Source organism: Lethenteron reissneri, chromosome 69 (assembly GCF_015708825.2).
Source record: "Lethenteron reissneri isolate LAM-NWPU_2019-01 chromosome 69, ASM1570882v1, whole genome shotgun sequence".
Classification (NCBI taxonomy): domain Eukaryota; kingdom Metazoa; phylum Chordata; class Hyperoartia; order Petromyzontiformes; family Petromyzontidae; genus Lethenteron; species Lethenteron reissneri.
In genome coordinates this window covers 2,626,727-2,644,174 of record NC_083847.1, presented here as the reverse complement: position 1 = coordinate 2,644,174, position 17,448 = coordinate 2,626,727, and the positions used below count along the sequence as shown (strand labels likewise).

Below are 17,448 nucleotides of genomic sequence, written 5' to 3'. Positions count from 1 at the left end.
CGTGTGTGTGATGATCTATGGGTCTGTGTGGAGTCTATGGATCTCTGTGTGAGGATATGGGGTCTTTGTGTGATGAGTCTGTGGGTCTCTGTGTGATGAGTCTAGAGTCTCTGTGTGATGAGTCTATGGGTCTCTGTGATGAGTTTATGGGTCTCTATGGTGTTTAGTCTATGGTTCTCTGTGTGGTGAGTCTAGTGGTCTCTGTGTGGTGAGTCTATGGTCTCTGTGTGGTGAGTCTATTGTCCTGTGTAGATGTATCTATGTGTCTCTGTGAGGTGAGTCTGTGGGTCTCTGTGTGAGTGATCATGGGTCTCTGTGTGATGAGTCTATGGTCTCTGTGGTGAGTCTATGGGTCTCTGTGTGGTGAGTCTATGGATCTCTATGTGGTGAGTCTATGGGTCTCTATGTGGTAGTCTGTGGGTCTCTGTGTGATGAGTCTATGGGTCCTCTGTGTGGTGATCTATGGGTCCTCTATGTGCTGAGTCTATGGGTCTCTGTGTGGTGAGTCTATGGGTCTCTGTGTGGTGATTCTATGGGTCTCTGTGATGATCTATGGGTCTGGTGGGAGTAATGGATCTCTGTGTGATGAGTCTATGGGTCTCTGTGTGAGTGAGTCTATGGGTCTCTATGTGGTGAGTCTATGATAAGCCACTTCGTTGAGCTATCATCTGGTCCAGTTGCTTCTGATAAAGAATTACAGAGCTCAGCGGGATCTTACCTGGTAAATAAAAACACTCAAATCTTCGTCTCTTGACCTCTCTCAGCTGGACGAACGAACTTGAGACTTGAGTCCGAGTGGGCGGGCTACAGACGCGGGGGGCGGGCTAGGAATTAAGAGCGGGGCTAAGGACGGAGGGGGCGGGCTAGAGACGTAGGGGACGGAGCTCGAGGCGTGGGGGCGGGGTTAAGGACGTAGGGGCGGGGCTAAGACGCAGGGGGCGGCTAGAGACGTGGCGGGCAAGGGATGAAAGGGGCGTGTCCGAAGACGTTGGGGGCTTTGTATGAGGGGGGGGGGGCTAGAAACGGGCGGGGTGAAGGGAAAGAGGGGGGGGGACAAACCATAAAGGGGCGTGGCTAGTTCAGTAGGGGGCTGGTGCTATGGTGTAGGGGCGTGGCTAACGCGTTGGAGGGCTACGCGCGAGTGCTCGTAGCTAGACGCGAGTGGGCGTGGCTAGACGCGAGTGGGCGTGGCTAGACGCGAGTGGGGGGGCTAGACGCGTTGGAGGCGGGGCGACGCGCGAGTGGCGGGGCTAGACGCGAGTGGGCGTGACTATACCGAGTGGGCGGGGCTAGACGCGAGTGGGCGTGGCTAGACGCGAGTGGGCGGGGCTAGACGCGAGTGGGCGGGGCGACGCGCGAGTGGGCGTGGCTAAACGCGAGTGGGCGTGGCTAGACGCGAGTGGGCGGGGCTGGACGCGAGTGGGCGTGGCTAGACGCGAGTGGGCGGGCTAGACGCGAGTGGGGGGCGGGCGAGGAGGGCTAAGGGGGCGGAGCTACGGCAGCTCGAAGTCTTCCGGGCCGGGCACTTTAGTTTAAAAAGTGGTCTCCATTAAGAAGTCAAACTAACAACAACTACCACCACAACTACAACAACACTAACAACCAACAAGGACGACAACAACAGCAACAGAGCAGCAGCAGCCGCCACGATCACGGTGAGAGCCGCCCGCCCGCCCCGCGTCAACTCTCCAGCGCACAGTGGCCGTGAGGCTCCGCGGTTCTCCCCCCTCCTCCTCCTCTCGCTCCTCTGTGGCTCGCGGGGCGGCCTCCTCCTCCTCCTCGCCTCCTCCTTGCCGGGGGGAGATGGGGGGGATGGGGGGTCGACCCGAGGAGGGAGCGCGGCGCTCGACCCGGACCTCTCCACCTCGCTCGCTCGCCCCCCTCGTCAGGAGGCCGCCGCCGCCGCCGGCAGATTAGTCGCGGTCGCGGGCACTGCGCATGCGCGGAGGCAGTGCGATTGAATGGTTGAGTGCGGCGCGGGGGGGGGCCGAATTTCGCATGGGGGCAGGGGCTGGGATCTTACATGGGGGGGGGGGGGGGTCCGAATATGGCAGGAGGGGGTCCGGATCTGGCATGGGGGCAGGGGCCCGGTGTTACATGGGGGGGGGGGTCCGGATCTGGCACGCGCGGTGTTGTAGGGGAGGAAGGAGCGGTGGGATTGTGATCGCGTGTCGATTGGTGACCCCCCCTCCTCCTCCTGCTGCGAGAGGAGCGGTGGGAGTGGATCCGTGGTGGCGCTCGCAACTCCACAGCACTTGCGCCCTCGGGCCGGTGGAGGCTACACGGGGGAGCTTTGTCTTTGTGGTGACCCCAGATGGCGATCGTCAAATTGTCAAGCGGAACAGAAAGTGAAGTCCACGACAGCGTGGGGAGAGACCTTCCTTGCTGGGAGTGAATGGCGGTGGTAGAGGCGGTGTGAGTGGTAGGGGTAGAGCAGTTGTGAGTGGTAGGGGTAGAGGCGGTGTGAGTGGTAGGGTAGAGGCTGTGAGTGGTAGGGTAGAGGCTGTGAGTGGTAGGGGTAGAGGCGGTGTGAGTGGTAGTGGTAGAGGCGGTGTGAGTGGTAGGGTAGAGGCAGTGTGAGTGGTAGGGGTAGAGGCGGTGTGAGTGGTAGGGGTAGGGCGGTGTGAGTGGTAGGGGTAGAGGCAGTGTGAGTGGTAGGGTAGAGCAGGGTGAGTGGTAAGGGCGGTGTGAGTGGTAGGGTAGAGGCAGTGTGAGTGGTAGGGGTAGGGGCAGTGTGAGTGGTAGGAGCAGTGTGAGTGGTAGGGTAGAAGCAGTGTGAGTGGTAGGGGTAGAGGCGGTGTGAGTGGTAGGGGTAGGGGCAGGGTAATTGGTAGGGGTAGAGGCGGTGGGTGATTGGGTGGAGGCAGTGTGAGTGGTAGGGGCAGGGTGAGTGGTAGGGTAGAGGCGGTGTGAGTGGTAGGGGTAGGGGCAGGGTGATTGGTAGGGTAGAGGTGGGTGAGTGGTAGGGGTAGAGGTGGTGTGAGTGGTAGGGGTAGAGGCAGGTGAGTGGTAGGGTAGGGCAGTGTGAGTGGTAGGGTAGAGCGGGTGATGGTAGGGGTAGTGAGTTTGAGTGGTAGGGTAGGGGCAGGGTGAGTGGTAGAGGCGGTGTGAGTGGTCAGGGTAGAGGCGGTGTGAGTGGTAGGGGTAGAGGCGGTGTGAGTGGTAGGGGTAGAGGCGTGTGAGTGGTAGGGGTAGAGGCGGTGTGAGTGGTAGGTAGAGGCGGTGTGAGTGGTAGGGGTGGTGTGAGTGGTAGGGGTAGAGGCGGTGTGAGTGGTAGGCTAGAGGCGGTGTGAGTGGTAGGGGTAGAGGCGTGTGAGTGGTAGGGTAGAGGCATGTGAGTGGTAGGGTAGAGGCCGTGTGAGTGGTAGGGGTAGAGGCGGGTGAGTGGTAGGTAGAGGCAGGGTGAGTGGTAGGGTAGAGGCGGGGTGAGTGGTAGGGTAGAGGCACTGTGATTGGTCGGGGTAGAGGCAGGGTGAGTGGTAGGGGTAGAGGCAGTGTGAGTGGTAGGGGTAGAGGCGTGTGAGTGGTAGGGTAGAGGCGTGTGAGTGGTAGGGGTAAGGTGGTGTGAGTGGTAGGGTAGAGGCGGTGTGAGTGGTAGGGGGGAGGTGAGGGTGAGGGGTAGAGGCGGTGTGAGTGGTAGGGGTAGAGGCAGGTGAGTTTTAGGGGTAGAGGTAGTGTGAGTGGTAGGGGTAGAGGCAGTGTGAGTGGTAGGGGTAGGGGCAGTTTGAGTGGTAGGGTAGAGGCGTGTGAGTGGTAGGGGTAGGGCAGTTTGAGTGGTAGGGTAGAGGCGGTGTGAGTGGTAGGGGTAGAGGCATGTGAGTGGTAGTGGTAGAGGCAGTGTGAGTGGTAGGGGTAGAGGCGGTGTGAGTGTAGGGGTGGAGGCGGTGTGATGGTAGGGGTAAAGGCAGGGTGAGTGGTAGGGTAGAGGCAGGGTGAGTGGTAGGGTAGAGGCAGTGTGAGTGGTAGGGGTAAGGCAGTGTGAGTGGTAGGGGTAGTGGCAGGGTGGTGGTGTGGTAGGGGTAGGCAGGGTGAATGTAGGGGTAGAGGCAGGGTGAGTGGTAGGGTAGAGGCAGTGTGAGTGATCGGGTAGAGGCAGGGTGAGTGGTAGGGTAGACAGGGTGAGTGGTAGGGGTAGAGGCGGTGTGAGTGGTAGGGTAGAGGCGGTGTGAGAGTTAGGGGTAGAGGCGGGTGAGTGGGTAGGGTAGGGCAGTGTGAGTGGTAGGGTAGAAGCAGGGTGAGTGGTTGGGGTGAGCAGTGTGAGTGGTAGGGGCAGGTGAGTGGTAGGGTAGAGGCGGTGTGAGTGGTAGGGGTAGAGGCAGGGTGAGTGGTAGGGGTAGAGGCGTGTGAGTGGTAGGGTAGGGGCAGGGTGAGTGGTAGGGGTAGAGGCAGTGTGAGTGGTAGGGTAGAGGCAGGTGAGTGGTAGGGGTAGAGGCAGGTGAGTGGTTGGGTTGGGCAGGGTGATTAGTAGGGTAGAGGTGGGGTGAGTGGTTGGGGTGGAGGCAGTGTGAGTGGTAGGGGTAGAGGCAGTGTGAGTGGTAGGGGTAGGGGCAGGGTGAGTGGTAGGGTAGAGGCAGTGTGAGTGGTAGGGGTAGGGGCGTGAGTGGAGGGTATTGCAGGTGAGTGGTAGGGGTAGAGGCGGTGTGAGTGGTAGGGTAGAGGCAGTGTGAGTGGTAGGGTAGGGGCAGGGTGAGTGGTAGGGTAGATGCCGTGTGAGTGGTAGGGTAGGGCAGGGTGATGGTAGAAGCGGGGTGAGTGGTAGGGTAGGGCAGGGTGATTGGTAGAGGTAGAGGCAGGGTGGGTGGTTGGGGTGGGCAGTGTGAGTGGTAGGGGCAGGGTGAGTGGTAGGGTAGAGGCGGTGTGAGTGGTAGGGGTAGAGGCAGGTTGAGTGATAGGGGTAGAGGCAGGTGAGTGGTAGGGGTAGGGGCAGGGTGAGTGGTAGGGGTAGAGGCGGGTGGTTTGGGGTGGAGGCAGTGTGAGTGGTAGGAGCAGTGTGAGTGGTAGGGGTAGAGCAGTGTGAGTGGTAGGGGTAGAGGCGGTGAGTGGTAGGGTAGAGGCAGGGTGAGTGGTAGGGGTAGAGGCAGGGTGAGTGGTAGGGGTAAAGCAGGTGAGTGGTAGGGGTAGAGTCATTGTGAGTGGGGCAGGTGATTGGTAGGGTAGAGGTGGGTGAGTGGTAGGGTAGAGGTGTGAGTGGTAGGGGTAGAGGCAGGGTGAATGGTAGGGGTAGGGCAGTGTGATTGGTAGGTGTATAAGCGGGGTGAGTGGTAGGGTAGAGTGAGTGTGAGTGGTAGGGTAGGGCAGGGTGAGTGGTAGAGGCGGTGTGAGTGGTAGGGTAGAGGCAGGGTGAGTGGTAGGGGTAGAGGCAGGGTGAGTGGTAAGGTAGGGGCAGTGTGAGTGGTAGGGAAGAGGCAGGTGAGTGGTAGGGTAGGGCGTGTGAGTGGTCAGGTAGAGGCGTGTGAGTGTAGGGGAGAGGCGGTGTGAGTGGTCAGGGTAGAGGCGGTGTGAGTGTAGGGTAGAGGCGGTGTGAGTGGTAGGGGAGAAGCAGGGTGAGTGGTAGGGTAAGGCAGGGTGAGTGGTAGGGTAGAGGCAGTGTGATGGTAGGGTAGAGGCAGGTGAGTGGTAGGGTAGGGGCAGTGTGAGTGGTAGGGTAGGGGCAGGGTGATTAGTAGGGGTAGAGGTGGGGTGAGTGGTAGGGCTAGAGGGAGTGTGAGTGGTAGGGGTAGAGGCAGTGTGAGTGGGAGGGGTAGTGGCAGGGTGAGTGGTAGGGTAGAGGCGGTTGAGTGTAGGCGTAGGGCAGTGTGAGTGGTAGGGTAGAGGCAGGGTGAGTGGTAGGGAAGTGGCAGGGTGAGTGGTAGGGGTAGAGGCAGGGTGAGTGGTAGGGGTAAGGCGGTGTGAGTTGGTAGGGGTAGGGGCAGTGTGAGTGGTAGGGGTAGAGGCAGGGTGAGTGGTAGGGGAAGTGGCAGGGTGAGTGGTAGGGGTAGAGGCGGTGTGAGTGGTAGGGGTAGAGGCGGTGTGAGTGGTAGGGGTAGAGGTGGTGCGAGTGGTAGGGTAGAGGCGTGTGATGGTAGGGTAGAGCGGTGTGAGTGGTAGGGGTAGAGGCAGGGTGAGTGGTAGGGTAGAGGTAGTGTGAGTGGTAGGGTTAGAGGCAGTGTGAGTGGTAGGGTTAGGGGCAGGGTGAGTGTAGGGGTAGAGGCGGTGTGAGTGGTAGGGTAGGGGCAGGTGTGGTAGGGTAGAGCATGTGAGTGGTAGGGCTAGAGGCGGTGTGAGTGGTAGGGGTAGAGGCAGTGTGAGTGGTAGGGTAAGGCAGGGTGAGTGGTAGGGGTAGAGTCAGTGTGAGTGGTAGGGTAGAGCAGGGTGGTAGGGTTAGAGGCAGTGTGAGTGGTAGGGTAGAGGCAGGGTGAGTGGTAGGGTAGGGGCAGTGTGAGGTAGGTAGGGGCAGGAGATTAGTAGGGTAGGTGGGTGAGTGGTTGGGGTGGAGGCAGTGTGAGTGGTAGGGGTAGAGGCAGGGTGAGTGGTAGGGGTAGACGCGGGGTGAGTGGTAGGGCTAGAGGGAGTGTGAGTGGTAGGGTAGAGGCAGTGTGAGTGGGAGGGGTAGTGGCAGGGTGAGTTGTAGGGTAGAGGCGGTGTGAGTGTAGGGGTAGGGGCATGTGAGTGGTAGGGTAGAAGCGGGGAGTGGTAGGCTAGAGGAGTGTGAGTGTAGGGGTAGGGGCAGGGTGAGTGGTAGGGTAGAAGCGGGGTGAGTGGTAGGGGTAGAGGCAGGGTGAGTGTAGGGTAGAGCAGGGTGAGTGGTAGGGGTAGAGGCGGGTGAGTGGTAGGGGTAGAGGCGGGGGGTGGTTGGGGTAGGGGCATGGGTGTTGGTAGGGTATAGCATGTGAGTGGTATGGGGTAGGGGCAGTGTGAGTTGTAGGGGTAGGGCAGTGTGAGTGTAGTGGGTAGAGGCAGGTGATGGTAGGGTAAGGCAGGGTGAGTGGTAGGGTAGAGGCGGTGTGATGGTAGGGTAGAGGCGGTGTGAGTGGTAGGGTAGAGTCAGGTGAGTGGTAGGGGTAGAGGCAGGGTGAGTGGTAGGTAGAGGCGGTGTGATTGGTAGGGGTAGAGGCAGGGTGAGTGGTAGGGGTAGAGTCGGTGTGAGTGGTAGGGTAGAGGCGTGTGAGAGTTAGGGTAGAGGCAGGGTGAGTGTAGGGGTCAGGTTAGAGGCAGGGTGAGTGTAGGGGTAGAGCGGTGTGAGTGGTAGGGGTAGAGGCAGTGTGAGTGGTAGGGGTAGTGGCAGGTGGTGTTGAGTGTGGGGTAGAGGGGTGAGTGGTAGGGTATAGGCAGTGTGATTGGTGTGGTGGTAGGGGTAGAGGCAGTGTGAGTGGTAGGGGGTAGTGCAGGGTGAGTGTGTGAGTGGTAGGGGTGAGGCAGTGTGAGTGGTAGGGGTAGTGGCAGGGTGAGTGGTATGTAGAGGCAGTGTGAGTGGTAGGGGGTAGTGGCAGGGTGAGTGGTGTGAGTGGTAGGGGTAGAGGCAGTGTGAGTGGTAGGGGTAGTGGCAGGGTGAGTGGTGTGAGTGGTAGGGGTAGAGGCAGTGTGAGTGGTAGGGGTAGTGGCAGGGTGAGTGGTAGGGGTAGAGGCAGTGTGAGTGGTAGGGGTAGTGGCAGGGTGAGTGTGTGAGTGGTAGGGGTAGAGGCAGTGTGAGTGGTAGGGGTAGAGGGCAGTGTGAGTGATCGGGTAGAGGCAGGGTGAGTGGTAGGGGTAGAGGCAGGGTGAGTGGTAGGGGTAGAGGCAGTGTGAGTGATCGGGGTAGAGGCAGGGTGAGTGGTAGGGGTAGAGGCAGTGTGAGTGGTAGGGGTAGAGGCAGGGTGAGTGGTAGGGGTAGAGGCGGTGTGAGTGGTAGGGGTAGAGGCAGTGTGAGTGGTAGGGGTAGAGGCAGGGTGAGTGGTAGGGGTAGAGGCGGTGTGAGTAGTAGGGGTAGAGGCAGGGTGAGTGGTAGGGGTAGAGGCAGGGTGAGTGGTAGGGGCAGGGTGCGTGGTAGGGGTAGGGGCAGTGTGAGTGGTAGGAGCAGTGTGAGTGGTAGGGGTAGAAGCAGGGTGAGTGGTAGGGGTAGAGGCAGTGTGAGTGGTAGGGGTAGAGGCAGTGTGAGTGGTAGGGGCAGGGTGCGTGGTAGGGGTAGAGGCGGTGTGAGTGGTAGGGGCAGTGTGAGTGGTAGGGGTAGAAGCGGGGTGAGTGGTAGGGCTAGAGGGAGTGTGAGTGGTAGGGGTAGGGGCAGGGTGAGTGGTAGAGGCGGTGTGAGTGGTAGGGGTAGAGGTAGTGTGAGTGGTAGGGGTAGAGGGTGAGTGGTAGGGGTATGGGCAGGGTGAGTGGTAGGGGTAGAGGCGTGTGAGTGTAGGGGTGGGTAGAGGCAGGGTGAGGTGGTAGGGGTAGAGGGCCGGTGGGAGTGGTAGGGGTAGGGGCAGTGTAGTGGTAGGGTAGAGGCGGTGTGAGTGGTAGGGGTAGAGGCGGTGTGAGTGGTAGGGGTAGAGGCAGGGTGAGTGGTAGGGGTAGAGGCAGTGTGAGTGGTAGGGGTAGAGGCGGTGTGAGTGGTAGGGGTAGAGGCAGGGTGAGTGGTAGGGGTAGAGGCAGGGTGAGTGGTAGGGGTAGAGGTAGTGTGAGTGGTAGGGTAGAGGCGGTGTGAGTGGTAGGGGTAGAGGCAGTGTGAGTGGTAGGGGTAGAGGCAGTGTGAGTGGTAGGGGTAGAGGCAGGGGTGAGTCGTAGGGGTGGAGGCGGTGTGAGTGGTAGGGGTGGAGGCGGTGTGAGTGGTAGGGGTAGAGGCAGGGTGAGTGGTAGGGGTAGAGGCAGGGTGAGTGTTGGGGTAGAGGCGGTGTGAGTGGCGGTGGTAGAGGCAGGGTGAGTGGTAGGGGTAGAGGCAGAGTGAGTGGTAGGGGTAGAGGCAGGGTGAGTGGTAGGGGTAGAGGCAGGGTGAGTGGTAGGGGTAGACGCAGTGTGAGTGGTAGAGGCGGTGTGAGTGGTAGGGGTAGAGGCGGTGTAAGTGGTAGGGGGTAGAGGCAGTGTGAGTGATAGGGGTAGAGGTGGGGTGAGTGGTAGGGGTAGAGGCAGGGTGAGTGGTAGGGGTAGAGGCAGGGTGAGTGGTAGGGGTAGAGGCAGTGTGAGTGGTCGGGGTAGAGGCAGGGTGAGTGGTAGGGGTAGAGGCGGTGTGAGTGGTAGTGGTAGAGGCAGTGTGAGTGGTAGGGGTAGAGGCGGTGTGAGTGGTAGGGGTAGAGGCAGTGTGAGTGGTAGGGGTAGAGGCGGTGTGAGTGGTAGGGGTAGAGGCAGTGTGAGTGGTAGGGGTAGAGGCGGTGTGAGTGGTAGGGGTAGTGGCAGGGTGAGTGGTGTGAGTGGTAGGGGTAGAGGCAGGGTGAATGGTAGGGGTAGAGGCAGTGTGAGTGGTAGGGGTAGAGGCAGGGTGAGTGGTAGGGGTAGAGGCAGGGTGAGTGGTAGGGGTAGAGGCAGTGTGAGTGATCGGGGTAGAGGCAGGGTGAGTGGTAGGGATAGAGGCAGGGTGAGTGGTAGGGGTAGAGGCAGGGTGAGTGGTAGGGGTAGAGGCGGTGTGAGTGGTAGGGGTAGAGGCGGTGTGAGTGGTAGGGGTAGAGGCAGTGTGAGTGGTAGGGGTAGAGGCAGGGTGAGTGGTAGGGGTAGAGGCGGTGTGAGTAGTAGGGGTAGAGGCAGGTGAGTGGTAGGGGTAGAGGCAGGGTGAGTGGTAGGGGTAGAGGCGGTGTGAGTAGTAGGGGTAGAGGCAGGGTGAGTGGTAGGGGTAGAGGCGGTGTGAGTAGTAGGGGTAGAGGCAGGGTGCGTGGTAGGGGTAGGGGCAGTGTGAGTGGTAGGAGCAGTGTGAGTGGTAGGGGTAGAAGCAGGGTGAGTGGTAGGGGTAGAGGCAGTGTGAGTGGTAGGGGCAGGGTGCGTGGTAGGGGTAGAGGCGGTGTGAGTGGTAGGGGCAGTGTGAGTGGTAGGGGTAGAAGCGGGGTGAGTGGTAGGGCTAGAGGGAGTGTGAGTGGTAGGGGTAGGGGCAGGGTGAGTGGTAGAGGCGGTGTGAGTGGTAGGGGTAGAGGTAGTGTGAGTGGTAGGGGTAGAGGCAGGGTGAGTGGTAGGGGTAGGGGCAGGGTGAGTGGTAGGGGTAGAGGCGGTGTGAGTGGTAGGGGTAGAGGCAGGGTGAGTGGTAGGGGTAGAGGCGGTGTGAGTGGTAGGGGTAGGGGCAGTGTGAGTGGTAGGGGTAGAGGCGGTGTGAGTGGTAGGGGTAGAGGCGGTGTGAGTGGTAGGGTAGAGGCAGGGTGAGTGGTATGGGTAGAGGTAGTGTGAGTGGGTAGGGGTAGAGGCAGTGTGAGTGGTAGGGGTAGAGGCGGTGTGAGTGTAGGGGTAGAGGCGGTGTGAGTGGTAGGGTAGGAGGCAGTGTGAGTGTAGGGGTAGGGGCAGGGTGAGTGGTAGGGGGTAGAGGCAGTGTGAGTGGTAGGGGTAGAGGCAGGGTGAGTGGTTAGGGGTAGAGGTAGTGTGAGTGGTAGGGGTAGAGGGGCAGTGTGGAGTGGTAGGGGTAGAGGCAGTGTGAGTGGTAGGGTAGAGGCAGGGTGAGTCGTAGGGGTGGAGGCGGTGTGAGTGGTAGGGGTGGAGGCGGTGTGAGTGGTAGGGGTAGAGGCAGGTGAGTGGTAGGGGTAGAGGCAGGGTGAGTGTTGGGGTAGAGGCGGTGTGAGTGGCGGTGGTAGAGGCAGGGTGAGTGGTAGGGGTAGAGGCAGAGTGAGTGGTAGGGGTAGAGGCAGGGTGAGTGGTAGGGGTAGAGGCAGGGTGAGTGGTAGGGGTAGAGGCAGGGTGAGTGGTAGGGGTAGACGCAGTGTGAGTGGTAGAGGCGGTGTAAGTGGTATGGGGGTAGAGGCAGTGTGAGTGGTAGGGGTAGAGGTGGGGTGAGTGGTAGGGGTAGAGGCAGGGTTAGTGTTAGGGTGTAGAGGCGGTGTGAGTGGTAGGGGTAGAGGGGTATTAGAGGCGGGGTGTGAGTGGTAGGGGTAGAGGCAGTGTGATTGGTAGGGTAGAGGCGGTGTGAGTGGTAGGGGTAGAGGCAGTGTGAGTGGTAGGGGTAGAGGCAGTGTGATGGTAGGGTAGAGCAGGGTGAGTGGTAGGGGTAGAGGTAGTGTGAGTGGTAGGGGTAGAGGCGGTGTGAGGTGGTAGGGGTAGAGGCAGGGTGAGTGGTAGGGGTTTTGGCATGGTGAATGGTAGGGTTAAGGGGCAGGGTGAGTGGTAGGGGTAGAGGCAGTGGTAGGGGTAGAGGCAGGGTGAGTGGTAGGGGCAGGGTGCGTGGTAGGGGAAGGGGCAGTGTGAGTGGTAGGGGTAGGGGCAGTGTGAGTGGTAGGGGTAGAGGCGGGGTGAGTGGTAGGGGTAGGGGCAGTGTGAGTGGTAGGGGTAGAGGCGGGGTGAGTGGTAGGGGTAGAGGCAGGGTGAGTTGTAGGGGTAGAGGCGGGGTGAGTGGTAGGGGTAGAGGCAGTGTGAGTGGTAGGGGTAGTGGCGGTGTAAATGGTAGGGGTAGAGGCAGTGTGAGTGGTAGGGGTTTCGGCAGTGTGAGTGGTAGGGGTAGGGGCAGGGTGAGTGGTAGGGGTAGAGGCAGTGTGAGTGGTAGGGGTAGAGGCAGTGTGAGTGGTAGGGGTAGGGGCAGGGTGAGTGGTAGGGGTAGAGGCAGTGTGAGTGGTAGGGGTAGGGGCAGGGTGATTGGTAGGGGTAGACGCGGGGTGAGTGTTGGGGTGGAGGCAGTGGTGAGTGTAGGGGTAGAGGGCAGGGGTGATTGTAGGGTATGGGCAGTGTGAGTGGTAGGGGTAGAAGCGGGGTGAGTGGTAGGGGTAGAGACAGTGTGAGTGGTAGGGGTAGGGGCAGGGTGAGTGGTAGGGTTAGAGGCGGTGTGAGTGGTAGGTGTAGAAGCGGTGTGAGTGGTAGGGGTAGAGGCAGTGTGAGTGGTAGGGGTAGAGGCAGTGTGAGTGGTCGGGGTAGGGGCAGTGTGAGTGGTAGGGCTAGAGGTGGTGTGAGTGGTAAGGGTAGAGGCAGTGTGAGTGGTCGGGGTTGGGGCAGGGTGAGTGGTAGGGGTAGTGGCAGGGTGAGTGGTAGGGGTAGAGGCGGTGTGAGTGGTAGGGGTAGAGGCGGGGTGAGTGGTTGGGGTAGGGGCAGGGTGAGTGGTAGGGGTAGAGGCGGTGTGAGTGGTAGGGGTAGAGGCGGGGTGAGTGGTTGGGGTAGGGGCAGGGTGAGTGGTAGGGGTAGAGGCGGTGTGAGTGGTAGGGCTAGAGGCAGGGTGAGTGATAGGGGTAGAGGCAGGGTGAGTGGTTGGGGTAGGGGCAGGGTGAGTGGTAGGGGTAGAGGCAGGGTGAGTGGTAGGGGTAGAGGCAGTGTGAGTGGTAGGGGTAGAGGCGGGGTGAGTGGTAGGGGTAGGGGCAGAGTGAGTGGTAGGGGTAGAGGCAGGGTGAGTGGTAGGGGTAGAGGCAGGGTGAGTGGTAGGGGTAGAGGCAGGGTGAGTGGTAGGGGTAGAGGCATGGTGAGTGGTAGGGGTAGAGGCAGTGTGAGTAGTAGGGTAGGGGCAGGGTGAGTGGTAGGGGTAGAGGCGGGGTGAGTGGTAGGGGTCGAGGCAGTGTGAGTGGTAGGGGTAGAGGCGGTGTGAGTGGTAGGGGAAGGGGCAGTGTGAGTGGTAGGGGTAGAGGCAGTGTGAGTGGTAGGGGTCGAGGCGGTGTTAGTGGTAGGGGTAGAGGCGGTGTGAGTGGTAGGGGAAGGGGCAGTGTGAGTGGTAGGGGTAGAGGCAGGGTGAGTGGTAGGGGTAGAGGCGGGGTGAGTGGTAGGGGTAGAGGCAGGGTGAATGGTAGTGGTAGTGGCGGTGTAAGTGGTATGGGTAGAGGCAGTGTGAGTGGTATGGGTAGAGGCAGTGTGAGTGGTAGGGGTAGAGGCAGGGTGAGTGGTAGGGGTAGAGGCAGGTGTGAGTGGTATGGGTAGAGGCAGTGTGAGTGGTAGGGGTAGAGGCAGGGTGAGTGGTAGGGGTAGAGGCAGGGTGAGTGGTAGGGGTAGTGGCGGTGTAAGTGGTAGGGGTAGAGGCAGGGTGAGTGGTAGGGGTAGAGGCAGTGTGAGTGGTAGGGGTAGAGGCAGGGTGAGTGGTAGGGTTGGGCGCGGTGTGAGTGGTAGGGGTAGAGCCAGTGTGAGTAGTAGGGGTAGAGGCAGGGTGAGTGGTAGTGGTGGAGGCAGGGTGAGTGGTAGGGGTAGAGGCGGTGTGAGTGGTAGGGGTAGGGGCAGTGTGAGTGGTAGGGGTAGAGGCAGGGTGAGTGGTAGGGGTAGGGGCAGTGTGAGTGGTAGGGGTAGGGGCAGTGTGAGTGGTAGGGGTAGAGGCGGTGTGAGTGGTAGGGGTAGAGGCGGTGTGATTGGTAGGGGTAGAGGCAGGGTGAGTGGTAGGGGTAGAGGCGGTGTGAGTGGTAGGGGTAGAGGCAGTGTGAGTGGTAGGGGTAGAGGCAGGGTGAGTGGTAGGGGTAGAGGCGGTGTGATTGGTAGGGGTAGAGGCAGGGTGAGTGGTAGGGGTAGAGTCGGTGTGAGTGGTAGGGGTAGAGGCAGTGTGAGTGGTAGGGGTAGAGGCAGTGTGAGTGGTAGGGGTGGAGGCGGTGTGAGTGGTAGGGGTAGAGGCAGGGTGAGTGGTAGGGGTAGAGGTAGGGTGAGTGGTAGGGGTAGAGGCAGTGGTAGGGGTAGAGGCAGGGTGAGTGGTAGGGGTAGAGGCAGGGTGAGTGGTAGGGGTAGAGGCAGGGTGAGTGGTAGGGGTAGAGGCAGGGTGAGTGGTAGGGGTAGAGGCAGTGGTAGGGGTAGAGGCAGGGTGAGTGGTTGGGGTAGAGGCAGTGGTAGGGGTAGAGGCAGAGTGAGTGGTAGGGGTAGAGGCAGGGTGAGTGGTAGGGGTAGAGGCAGAGTGAGTGGTAGGGGTAGAGGCAGTGTGAGTGGTAGGGGTAGATGCAGGGAGAGTGATGGGGGTAGAGGCGGTGTTAGTGGTAGGGGTAGAGGCTTGGTGATAGGTAGGGGTAGAGGCAGGGTGAGTGGTAGGGGTCGAGGCAGGGTGAGTGGTAGGGGTAGAGGCAGTGGTAGGGGTAGAGTCAGAGTGAGTGGTAGGGGTAGATGCAGTGTGAGTGGTAGGGGTCGAGGCAGTGTGAGTGGTAGGGGTAGAGGCGGTGTGAGTTGTAGGGGTAGAGGCAGTGTGAGTGGTCGGAGTAGAGGCAGGGTTAGTGGTAGGGGTAGAGGCGGGGTGAGTGGTAGGGGTAGATGCAGGGTGAGCGGTAGGGGTAGGGGCAGGGTGAGTGGTTGAGGCAGTGTGAGTGGTAGGGGTAGAGGCAGGGTGAGTAGTTGGGGTAGAGGCAGTGTGAGTGGTAGGGGTAGGGGCGGGGTGAGTGGTAGGAGTATAGGCGGGGTGAGTGGTAGGGGTAGAGGCGGGGTGAGTGGTAGGGGTAGAGGCAGTGTGAGTGGTAGGGGTAGAGGCGGGGTGAGTGGTAGGGGTAGAGGCAGGGTGAGTGGTAGGGGTAGAGGCGGGGTGAGTGGTATGGGTAGAGGCAGTGTGAGTGGTAGGGGTAGAGGTGGAGTGAGTGGTAGGGGTAGAGGCAGTGTGAGTGGTTGGGGTAGAGGCGGGGTGAGTGGTAGGGGTAGAGGCGGTGTGAGTGGTAGGGGTAGAGGTGGAGTGAGTGGTAGGGGTAGAGGCGGTGTGAGTGGTAGGGGTAGAGGCGGGGTGAGTGGTAGGGGTAGAGGCGATGTGAGTGGTAGGGGTAGAGGCAGGGTGAGTGGTAGCGGTAGAGGTGGGGTGAGTGGTAGGGGTAGAGGCGGTGTGAGTGGTTGGGGTAGAGGCGTGGTGAGTGGTAGGGGTAGAGGCGGTGTGAGTGGTTGGGGTAGAGGCGGTGTGAGTGGTAGGGGTAGAGGCGGTGTGAGTGGTAGGGGTAGAGGCGATGTGAGTGGTAGGGGTAGAGGGAGTATTAGTGATATCCCCCTGGTCTCCAGAGTGAGTGAGTGGAGTTTGTATGATTTCCCCATGCTCAGCATGAGTTTCTTCACAGGCAAATCTCTTCCCGTAGCTAAACCCACACACACAGTGGGACTGGTATTGGCCAAACATCCCAATGCAAAAAAATGCCATTAAATTGTTCAATCGGCATTGCTCGTTGCTGCAGCAGCAGTGTCATTCCTGCTGACTACAATAGACATCAAACTGAATCTAAACTAAAACTATTTTAATTCTTCTAGTTAAGGCCCTCTGAGCTACAAATCTCCTTTTCAGAAGCGTCCCGGCCACAAATGACAGTTCAACAAAGTGGCTCATCATCATCATCACGTGGATAATTACAGCACAAGCCGCTATAATGATGTTGATTTTAAATGTGGAGGGAAAAAAACAGAGAAAAATATTCGCGACCACCATAGGGAGAGAGAGAGAGACGCAGATTTAAAATCTTGAACAGGTGTCATGGTGGCTAGGAGATGTTCACTATCTCGCACGGTCCGCAGGAGCTGGTGGGTTCGAGCCGGACCCTGGCGATGCCTGCGGTGTATTTGGTGGTGACGGCTTTAACGTCACATTCATCTCTTTACGCTCTCTCACCCACAAGACCTGCGATATGGATGGTATTGGTCGTGAAGGCCTACTTGGTGTTGAGCTGGACATTTGGAATTTGTGTCTTCTCTCTCCCTGTAGTCGCCTGGATTTTTCTCCAGATCCTCCGGTTTTTATTATTCAACGATTTTATTTAACTCACTCTGCCTGTTGTATCCTCAACTCTGTCTGTTGTTGTCGTATCCTCAAATCTTGGAGCTCAATTTCAACCCACTTCCCAATGTGGTATCGACTGCAAACTTGGTATACGTATTTCATACTGATGACAATACTATATTCTATCATTAAACATAAAAAAAAAATTAAGCAATCTTTATGTATATGTTATGTTTCGGCTTGGGTCTAATTGTCCACGCTCAACTGACGTTGGCTGTAATTGGCCACGGCCCCTTACGTTGTGGCAAGCCTCAGGGCCACTTCCTGGAGTCCTGGAGTTCTGCCATTACTCGTACGGTACATTTCATGAAAGCGTGTTTTAAAAAGTATTTTAAAAAATCACTTATTTCTCTCCACGTCTAGAATCTACGTCACAATGCGTTTAGGGTATTTGGCTCCTGCTGTAAATGTCCACATGGTGATGAGCCACTTCACGAGCCAGGTCGCTTGTGACAATTAGCTCCTACATAGCAGCTCAATGGGTCAAATAAAAAATACGCAAAAATAAAAAAGTCTTTATTTTCAGCTGCCAGAGAGTGGCGTCATGACGTCCAGAAAGGATTTTTTTTATTTAAGCCCCCGGATCGTCGCGTTGGACGTTGGCCGGAGCAATGTCCGCCAGCACCGGGCGCCACGGGACACGGACTTGAGGGTGCCGCTGACGTCACGCAATGCGGTGTTGACTTCGACGTCACGCAATGCGGTGTTGATTTCGACGTCACGCAGTGCGGTGTTGACTTCGACGTCACGCAGTGCGGTGTTGACTTCGACGTCACGCAGTGCGGTGTTGACTTCGACGTCACGCAGTGCGGTGTTGACTTCGACGTCACGCAGTGCGGTGTTGACTTCGACGTCACGCAGTGCGGTGTTGACTTCGACGTCGACTCGGCGTCGTGCGAGGAGGCCCGCCACTCCGCCCCCGGGAGCCGCATCGTGGGCCAGGGCCGCCCGCGTTGACGCGTTCCGCCGTGCTGTGGGGCGACGCTGCCCCCGCGTCCGTTTCCCGCCAGCTTCCGGGTTTTTGTTGGAGGTGGTTGACGGCGTTTGAGCGCGTGCGGCCTCGCGCCACTCCCGATGGAGCCCGCTCAGGGTGGCGGTCGTGCCCGTTGGCGGCGTTCCCCCAGCACAAGTCGACGTTCGCCGTCTTTGTCGGCCCGCCCGCCCGCCCGTCGCTCGGGCGGAACGGCGGAGACGGGGGCCCCCCTCTTGTCGGCGTTTGGCTTTGGGGCGCCAAGTTTGAATGGTCCTGAGATATTTTGTATCAAGGACCTTTCCCGGTGTCCTCCGTTGCCCCCCCTGGCCTTGGCTTGCCAGCGTGGAGGCGTTGTCAGCGTGACAGTGGCCAGGTCGCTTCTGACAAATGGTGACGTCACCGTCACTTGGTGGAGAATTGCGGGTGTTGGTATTGGGTGGTGGTGGTGGTTGTGGTAACAGCACTTGCCCCAACAGTCTGTTGAGACTATGCGGGGGATCTTTGTCTTTGGTGGTGGAGGTGATGGTGATGGTGATGATGGCTATGGTGGTAGAGGTGGAAGTTGTGGTGGTTGTGGTGGTGATGTGTTTGTGTGTCTATGTGGGTAGCTGTGTCTGTGTGTGCCTCTTGTACTTCCCAATTAACCACCATGAACACACCAAAACAACTCGTCGCGGTGGCTAGGAGATGTTCACTACCTCGCCTGGTACGCAGGAGGTCGTGGGTTCGATCCCGACCC

The 17,448-nt window shown here is 59.3% G+C and overlaps 2 protein-coding genes across 3 annotated transcripts in view; both read left to right on the top strand.

The window, feature by feature from the left end:
• Positions 1-17,448, top strand: part of LOC133360630 (golgin subfamily A member 6-like protein 2) — a 66,955-nt gene that overhangs the window by 5,267 nt on the left and 44,240 nt on the right.
• Positions 1-17,448, top strand: part of LOC133360786 (charged multivesicular body protein 1B1) — a 406,386-nt gene that overhangs the window by 382,120 nt on the left and 6,818 nt on the right. The window lies entirely within an intron of this gene.